Source organism: Thunnus thynnus, chromosome 17 (assembly GCF_963924715.1).
Source record: "Thunnus thynnus chromosome 17, fThuThy2.1, whole genome shotgun sequence".
Lineage (NCBI taxonomy): Eukaryota > Metazoa > Chordata > Actinopteri > Scombriformes > Scombridae > Thunnus > Thunnus thynnus.
Genome location: NC_089533.1, coordinates 30,170,398 through 30,179,522, shown reverse-complemented (window position 1 = coordinate 30,179,522; position 9,125 = coordinate 30,170,398). Strand labels below are relative to the sequence as shown.

Below are 9,125 nucleotides of genomic sequence, written 5' to 3'. Positions count from 1 at the left end.
CACACATAAATCTTTATCAATGTGAATGCTGACAAACATTCAAATTTTTATTCCTGAAAGCTGTATTTATTAGTGTGAATGCCGACAAGTGTTCACACTTAATTTTTTTTCTTCAAAGCTTTATTAGGGCACCGAATGGTGCGAAGGCCCTATTGTATTTGAAGGAATTTTTTTGTCCGAAAGAATCACATTTTTGAGGGCCTAAACGTGCTTAAAAATTTATGAAATTTTGCACATGCATCAGAAGTGGTGAAAAATTTTACATTTTATGGGTCTTCGGCATCCGTGTGGCAAAATGGCTCAAGGGCGCCCCCTAGACAATTTCAAATTTAAAACCCCCACTTTTAAATTTGCAGTAGATGAAAGAAATTTGGTAGGCAGATGTGTGATGTCCAGACGCACAAAAAAGCCTCTTGGAGCCATACCCGAAGTCCAACAGGAAGTCAGCCATTTTAAATTTACTTTGCGATTTTTGCACACTTTTGCCAGTTGCAGTCATTGTATTTTAACAAACTCCTACTAGAGATTTAACCTGACCGACTTCAAATTTGGTCAGTGTCATCTAAAGATGTTTGTGATGAAAAGTTATCAGAATCTTGAGTTTTAATCAAATGCCCTTGACGTGGCGATGCAGCAAATTTCAATGTTTCACCATGAAACGGAAGGAAGGAAGTTGTTGTCACTCGAAAGATCATCCAATCTGTCCCAAATTTCTTATGCCTCATAAGGGCCCTGACCTGAACCCATCTACGTGTCAATATTGACTCATAGTCATAGCACCACCTACTGGCAACAGGAAGTTACAGGTGGTGTACTTTTCGACCTCTGCCTACCATGAACTTTTTTAAATATGCGTTTTTCAAGGAGTTTTTCACATGCCTACTCAGGTGGACAGCATGCGTTTGAGTTTTCAACTTTAGGAATATGTATTTAACAAACCAATGAATAAAATTGTATATTATTTGAAAACAATAAAATAATATATATTTTCAAAGCCGTTAAACTAATGTTTTAACATATTTTAACATATTCTTGCATGTTCAAAGCAATGCAAAACCATTGAACATTGTTCCTGACTCCTCAGCCTTTTCCCTCTGTCTTACTGAATTTATTTCTCTAAATCCAGACATTCTTTTGAGGTGCCGGGCATTCCCTCAGCATCCTCAGCTCCCTCAGCATCCTTATCCCCCTCAGCATCCTCAGGATCCTCAACCCCCTCAGCCCCCTCAGCATCCTCAGCCCCCTCAGCATCCTCAGCTCCCTCAGTATCCCTAGCCCCCTAAAACTGCAAGTAACATTCTAATAACATAAATCAATTGATTTACAGCCAAAAAAGTTACTGCAGATGAAGTATTTTCAAGAACAACAAAGTCACAGTAATAGTATAATTGTAGTTGAAATATAGCCAGCGATGCATTATGTCCAACTTAGTGGACAGATGATTAATCGTCATTTTCTCCCAACATAAAATCAATACTTGGAAATTTTAACAATTGTATTACTCCTTAGTTGTTACTTGATGTTACAAAATTTTATTTACCTGCAAAGGTCTACTACCATAGAAGGATTGGCAAGATATTCCTGAGCTGCTGAGCGTTTCCAGCCAGCCAGCGGCCATCTTGGTTTTGAGAAATTTGTGTTGCACTTACAAAGGCTGGCCAATGGATGGCAGTGTATGGGATGACACACTAGAGTCCACTGTGGTGGCTGATGTGCAACTATACCATCAAAACCCTTGCATATCTAAGAAAACGGCTTTTGAATGGCTGTCCGCTTTAGTGACCACTGTGCATGAAAGGGTTAAGTAATTATGATTCGTTTCTAGTTTTGTTCACTCAGCAGCTGTTTAAGAGTTGATCAGGAATGACTCATGAAGAAAGTGGTCTGTATGATCGATTCACAGATATTCATGAACTAATCATTACCTGTGGTAATGTGACTCTAGTGACTCATCAGTATCTAATACATAGGAGGATTAGGGAAGTGCTTGTTAATGATTCATTAATTATCAGGTAATTTCTGATTCATTCCTCACTCATTTCTCAATCATTAACTAATGATTAGCTACTCTATGAAATGTGATTAGGAGTCACTCAAGAGCTGCCTGTTAACTAATAGTTTACTGGCATTAGTTCCTCATTCATTCTTCATTTGTTCCCTGGTAACTATTCAAAATGTTGTGTACCTTTTTGTAAAGTGTTACTGGAAAGCTGTTTGGGGAGTGAGTCTGGAGTGTTGTGGATATTTTGAGCGATGGTCAGCACCTCAGTGGAGGAAAGCGAACATGAGCCTTTGATGTCTTAAAGCTGAAAATGTTTATAGAAGCACTTGATCAAGGAGAACTGAAACAGTGAACACCAAAGTCATCTGCAACTCGGATGCTGTCTCTTTCTGTTCTGCCCCCTGAGGGTTTGACCCTTAGTCTTAACCTAAGCAGTTCAGCCTACAATATGAAAAATTAGTCTAATTGGTTCACTAGTTTCTAAACAAGGAACTGCATTTTACCCATGTCGTTCAGGTCACTGTCAGCACATTCTGGTTTGAATGTCTGATTGTGTCAATAGAATCTACACATTCACCTATCTGTGTTGTCTAGGAAAGCCTACTCCGACCTTGGTGACCATGGCAATGCTGATTTACCCTTTATCAAAGAGGCGTCTGCTTTCTCAAAAACATCACAGACAGCTGGAGTCTCAAGGAGAAGAGAGGATGTCTTCTTCCTGCATAAGCTTTACAGTGTGACCTCAAGGCCCAGGCTTGACCCAATGTAATCCAATTTGTAACCACTAAAGATGGAAAATTCCGTAACTTGGAGTATACCATGACACCTAAGAAGCATGCATTGCAGTGAAGCATTGCATTGAACCTGAGCATGGGCCATTGTAGTGGGAAGAGGTGAATTTACACTGGTGGATTCCCATAGCGATGCATGCTTTCTATAGTTGCCTTTTCCTTAGCACTGTTTTTGTTCCTTATCTTTAGCCCAGAAGTAGTGGCAGGTTTTATGTATTACTGTTGTTTGTTTGTTTTTTAACCTATTTAGTATAACATTGCGACCCTGGAAAAGTCAAGGAGGACGCAGGACACCAAAAAGTAGATTGCTTGGCTTTTTACTAGCACATTGTATGGATCACAGACATAATGAGAATCACATGCCATCACCTCCTATATATAGACTTCCTGCCAGGACTTCCTGTCAGGTAACCCACACCTGGAGCCTAGAGCTCCCTCTAGATAACACCAGAAGTCTCAGGATACTACATCCCTCCCTTCTCAGGTCTGCAGACAACACTCACGGCAAGAAAAAATAAGACAACTTAATCAACATTGTACATAAGATACATTTTACTTAACTTTATAAGTTGAACTCACTTCAATTTAACTCTTAAATTGTAACTTACATTTTGGGTTTGTTTTAAACTTTAAGGACTTAAAATGCAAGACACCTAAATTTGTATCTAACTACTTATAGAATAATTAGAATAATTTTTAGCAACTAAATTGAATTAACAGTGGTATTCTCTGCAGAGCTGATAAATATTCTTTTTCTTTTCACTGTTTTATTAAGGCCTATAATAATCAGGAGGGCGCCTCTTTCTACTAGAGTGCCTTAAGGGTGGTGTTAACTGTTCCTGCAATACATGTGGGGACTCACCCCCCAACATAGGTGGGTCACTCAGAGTCTTCCACATGGGTTGGAGAGTCAGGGGCCCGGACCTCAGGGGACTGCACTTGTTCTGGCATCACAGGAGATGGAATGTTCACAGCCTGAGGTGTACTCGGATCTATATCAGGAACACCACTTAGCTCTCGCATCCTGATTTGGTCAATATGTCTCCTCACAACCTGTCCATTTCTGATGAGGACTGTACATGATAGGGTCCCTGTGCAGCTCTCAATTGTTCCAGGAATCCATTTGGAACCATATCCATAGTTTTTTGTAAATACTGGATTTCCAGGTGAAAAACTTCTGAGCTTGGTGTGTGTGTCATGATTAACTTTTTGTTTCCACCGTTTCTTTTCCACCTTAGACTTCACGTCTGGGAGTAACAGATCAAAGGCAGACCTGGTTCTCCGTGACATCAGCATTTCAGCCGGGGACAAGCCTGTAGTAGAGTGTGGAGTGATTCTGTAACTAAAAAGGAATCTGGACACTGGTTCTCATTTCCTCCTTGCATCCTCTTCATCCCATCCTTAAAGGTCCGAACTGCTCTTTCAGCCAATCCGTTTGATGAAGGATGGAAGGGGGCTGAAGTGACATGCTTTATTTACATGAAATCAGCAAACTCAGCACTTGTAAAACAGGTAGCATTATCACTCACCAACATCTGTGGCAATCCATGGACACTGACACTTTGTCTGAGCTTTTCAATGGTTCCATGAGAGGTTGCTGTAGTCACCGGATATACATCCATCCATTTAGAATGAGAATCAACAATCACTAGAAACAGCTTGCCCAAAAATGGATCTGCATAATCTACATGGAGTTGAGTCCAGGGCTTCTCTGGCCATTCCCAGGGATGTAGTGGTGCTGTAGAGGGAGACATGCTATTCTGTTGACATGCATCACACTGGTTTACTTCCCTCTCTACATCTTGATCCATCTGTGGCCACCAGACATATGACCGGACCAGTCCTTTCATCCTAGACATCCCTGGGTGGGACTGATGCAGCAACTTTAACAGCATTCTCTGTCCTTTCTGAGGAACAATGACACGAGCTCCCCACAGAACACATCCATCTCTCACACTGAGATCCAAGTGTCGGGTGAAGTAAGGCATGATTTCAGGCTTCACTGTAGAAGGCCATCCTTTTAGCACATACTCATGCACATGTGACAATATCACCTCTTTAGCTGTCCAATGTCTTACTTGTTCTGTGGTCACTGGTGCGTCATCCATTTCATCCAGCATCAGCACCAGAGCTTCCTCTTCCTCAGCAGGAAATGTTTCTGGCAGGGGAAGCCTACTGAGGGCATCTGCATTTATATGCTGCCTTCCAGGCCTGTATACAATCTGATACTCATAAGCTCTGAGCCATACAGACCAACGCTGAACACGTGGAGACACCATCTGAGGAACAGGTTTAGTTTCATTGAACAGGGAGATCAGGGGCTTGTGGTCAGTTACAATTGTAAGGTTTCAACCATAGAGAAATTTGTGGAACCTTTTAATTCCAAAGATCACAGCCAAATCTTCTTTATCCAGCTGTGAGTATTTCTTCTCCGCTGGTGCCAAGGTGCAAGATACAAAACCAATGGGTTTTTCTGTTCCATCTTCCATTCTGTGGGACAACACTATCCCCACAGCGTATGGTGAGGCATCGCAGGCTAATAGCAAAGCCCTCTCTCAAGAATAATGCACCAAAACATCAGCTGACTTCAATAAGTCTTTGGACCTCCTGAATGATTCCTCTTGACGTTCCCCCCAGCTCTAAACCACATCTTTTCTCAGCAGATGATGTAAAGGGGCCAGCAATGTGGAGAGATTGGGAAGGAAGTGGTTATAATAATTCAACAAGGCCAGGTAGGCCTTGAGCTCTATCACTGAAGTTGGGGTGGGAGCATCAACAACAGCTTTTACCTTGGCTTCCACAGTTAGATTAGTATTGTGTGTTGCTTATACCCTTTGTTAAATAAATGCTTTTGGATATACCTGTTGTCTGTTTTAATGTTGCACAAGAGATTTGCCAACCCCTGCCCTGTAAAGAACTCCAAATCCTTCAACCATAACTAACTACTGATATGGTGATTTTGTTTACAGTTATTAAATTAATTATTTATCAAAGTCCCAAATTCATAGATTAGTAGACTCTGAGACTCTATTTACAGTCAATTTATAATCTCCACACAATCTACAGTTACCATCCGGTTGGAGCAAAGGAACCACAGGAGCTGCCCGTTCAGAATACTTGACTGGAGTAATGATGTTCTCTTTTAACAATCTGTCAATCTCAGCATCAACTTTAGGCTTCATAGCACAGGGAACAGATCTGGGTCTATAAGAGCGAGGAGCAGCAGCATCAGGTACATGAATAGTAGCTTTAAAACATTTTAAAGTTCCCAGCTCCTCTTTAAATACTCCTTCATGATTTTGTAGCACTTGCTTCAGGGTCAGGGGCTGTGAGTGGTTTGCAGTGTGCACTTGCTCCAGGTTCAGGGACTGTGGGTGGTGTGCCAGGTGCTTCATTTCAGCCCAGTCCAGTTTAACATGTTTCAGCCACCATCTTCCCAATAAGTTTGGACCTGTGCCTTTAACTACTATGATGAGCATTATCTTTTCTTGATGTTTGTAGTTCACTTTCACATACGTTTTCCCCAGCACCTTTATCTTTTGCTTTGTATATGTTTTCAACTTCAGGCAAGTTTTCTTCAATGGAGGGGCATTTTTCACTTTTTCTTCGAATGTTTTCATATTCATTATGGTGAGTCCACGTCCTGTACCCACTTCAAATGTCATTGGTTCACCATTTAGAGTCATGCATACCTTGTAGGGTGGTACCGCTTCGTCTTCATCTTCATCTTTGCCCAAGACACTGTATAATGGGAATGGCTGTTCCTCTTCATCACTCCCTTCTGTCACTCTGGGAGAACAATAATGCACTTTTCTCTCCTGTGTGAAGCATCTTCCACTGTCTTCTGTCAGTTCTCCTTTCAGCATTTAACTTTTTCTTATTGCGACACACTCAAGCTATGTGTCCAGTCATTCCACATGCATGACATTTTTCCTTTTTGAACCGACAGCCCTCAGATGCATGTTTACCCTTACAGTGATAACAATCTTTGTCTTTTTCTGCTCTCCTCTGGCTCTCTCTCTTCTGCCCCATGCTCTCTGATCCACCAGCCTTCACTGCATTAAAGGACATGGCTCCTGCTTTTGCCTGCAAATCCTGCACATTTTTATTGGCAGACTCCATTGCTTGTGCTAGAGACAGGGCACTTTCAAATGTGAGGTTGGTCTCTGACAATAATCTTCTCTGGATACCAGTCTGTCCCGTAACATTTGAAAGTGATGCTCCATAATTACAATCTTGTGCCAGTTTCCTCAACTCAGCCACATATTCAGCCACAGATTCAGTGGGTCTTCTCATGCGTGAATTAAATTTAAATCTCTGGACAATTTCACTTGGTTTGGGGTTAAAGTGGTTCTTTAATAAAGTTACCAATTGTGCAAAAGTCTTCTCTCCAGGTTTTGCAGGACTTAGGAGGTTTCTAATCAAACTGTAAGTTTGTGCTCCCACCACACTGAGCAAAATGGACTTCTTTATATCTTCTTCAGTGATAACATTTGCAGTAAAGAAGTGCTCTGTTATTTCACAGTATTCCTCCCAAGCTTGCACTTTTGAATCAAATGGTGGCAGGGATCCTATTGTTGCCATCTCACCTGCATGTGTCTTCCTCCCTTTGCCCAAGGCCTTTGTTCACCTGGAGTCCAATCATCCAATCAAGCAATCAATCCCTTCTACAGTGGCCAGAGAGCAGAGCAAAAAACACAAAAACACTTCTCCAGATTATCCTCGTTGCCAATATAACATTGCGACCCCGGAAAAGTCAAGGAGGACACAGGACACCAAAAAGTAGATTGCTTGGCTTTTTACTAACACATTGTATGGATCACAGACATAATGAAAATCACATGGCATCACTTCCTATATATAGACTTCCTGCCAGGACTTCCTGTCAGGTAACCCACACCTGGAGCCTAGAGCTCCCTCTAGATAACACCAGAAGTCTCAGGATACTACATTTAGACTCACTGTTATCATTTTTATGTGATTTCAAACAAATTAAGGTGTAGATATATTTTCACATTTCAGATCTGGTCTTACATTATTTAGCTTTTTGATATATTTGCAAATTTCTTAATAAATCATACATATTTAAGCTTGAATCTTTGTTTCTGTCATCTCTTACAAACTTATCCGAGAAGTTGAAATGCTCATTATTAGAGGTGATGAAACAGGGCAGCTTTTAGGGAAGCCCAGGTTAAGGACATTGTTTGGTACCTTTGGTACCTTACTTGCCAGTCCCTCAGATCACAAGTAGTTTTAGTTCATGATATGACAGCAAGCAGCAGTGAATGATGCAAGCAGAGCATTGTTTTGTGTCTATTTCTAAGACAGTCTGCCTACAGGCCACCTCTGTGGGGACACTTCCGGCAGATGTTCCGCTCTCAGGGTAGCTCCATTGTCACGAAAGGAAAACACCAGATAAAACAAAATGCACAAGATGATATCTCCACTGTTGGGACTACATGTGGACCACAGTTTACCACATGTTTCAAGACTCCAAGAAACCTGAGCCCTGGGGGTTCGCACCCAAAGTGTGAGGCTCCACCCGTGGATTCAGTTTATCAAAACTAGAGATTCCCCTCTTATCTTTCTCTTTTCTCCCCCAGCTGTGGCTGGAGCAGCTCCTTGCTTTTCTCCTCCTGTGGCCTGCTCACAGCAGACACACACAAAACTCTTTCTTTACAGCAGAAGATGCGAGAGGCTGCCTAAGACTCAGAAACTAAGTTTTCTAGTGCCAGCAGCTACCACACAAGTCTGCTGGCTGGTTTAACAAGTACAGGAGCCACAAAACAGAGTTAACTTGCCACTAACTCTACACAAAGGACTGGACCTGGGCCCTCTGACCCGCACGACTGGAGCACCAGACCTACACAGCAAATCTTGCATCCTTTCAGCTTTGGAGCCAAACAATTCTCAGCCTGTCTTTTCTACGGATTCACCAGCTAAGAAGCAGCGCACCACAAAGCATCTCTTTCTTCATGGACTGGTAACAACTGGGCATAGCCTAGCAACATAGTGAAGCATAGCACGGCTAAGCAAGAATGTTTAACTTAATAAATGTACTGTACATGTGTGGATTTGATTAAGGTTATTCATTGAACTATCGTTGTGATGTCCTTTTTGCTCATAGTCAGGTTATTGCATAGCCACACCTAGCATGCTATCATTAACCTAATGATAGCATTAGGTTAATGATAGCATGCTTAACACATATTACACCCAGTAAATAGGCCTTGCATGCAACTAACCTCTTCCTAACCTGGCACCTTGATCCTACATCAATTGGTCTTGAATAGAGAACCAGACCGTTAAGAGGTTCAAAACCTAGTTTTGCA

At 41.7% G+C, this 9,125-nt stretch overlaps 1 long non-coding RNA gene across 2 annotated transcripts; it reads right to left on the bottom strand.

The window, feature by feature from the left end:
* Positions 1–3,094: 3,094 nt before the first annotated feature.
* Positions 3,095–7,701, bottom strand: LOC137168369 (uncharacterized). 2 transcript variants are annotated; one of them, XR_010924269.1, is made up of 3 exons: positions 7,383–7,701; positions 3,652–3,737; positions 3,095–3,291 (listed from the first exon to the last, which is right to left on the bottom strand). It is a non-coding gene; the product is annotated as an uncharacterized lncRNA (long non-coding RNA). The 2 variants fall into 2 exon arrangements; XR_010924268.1 differs by lacking the exon at positions 7,383–7,701 and having other exon boundaries at positions 3,652–4,836.
* Between the last annotated feature and the right edge of the window lie 1,424 nt (positions 7,702–9,125).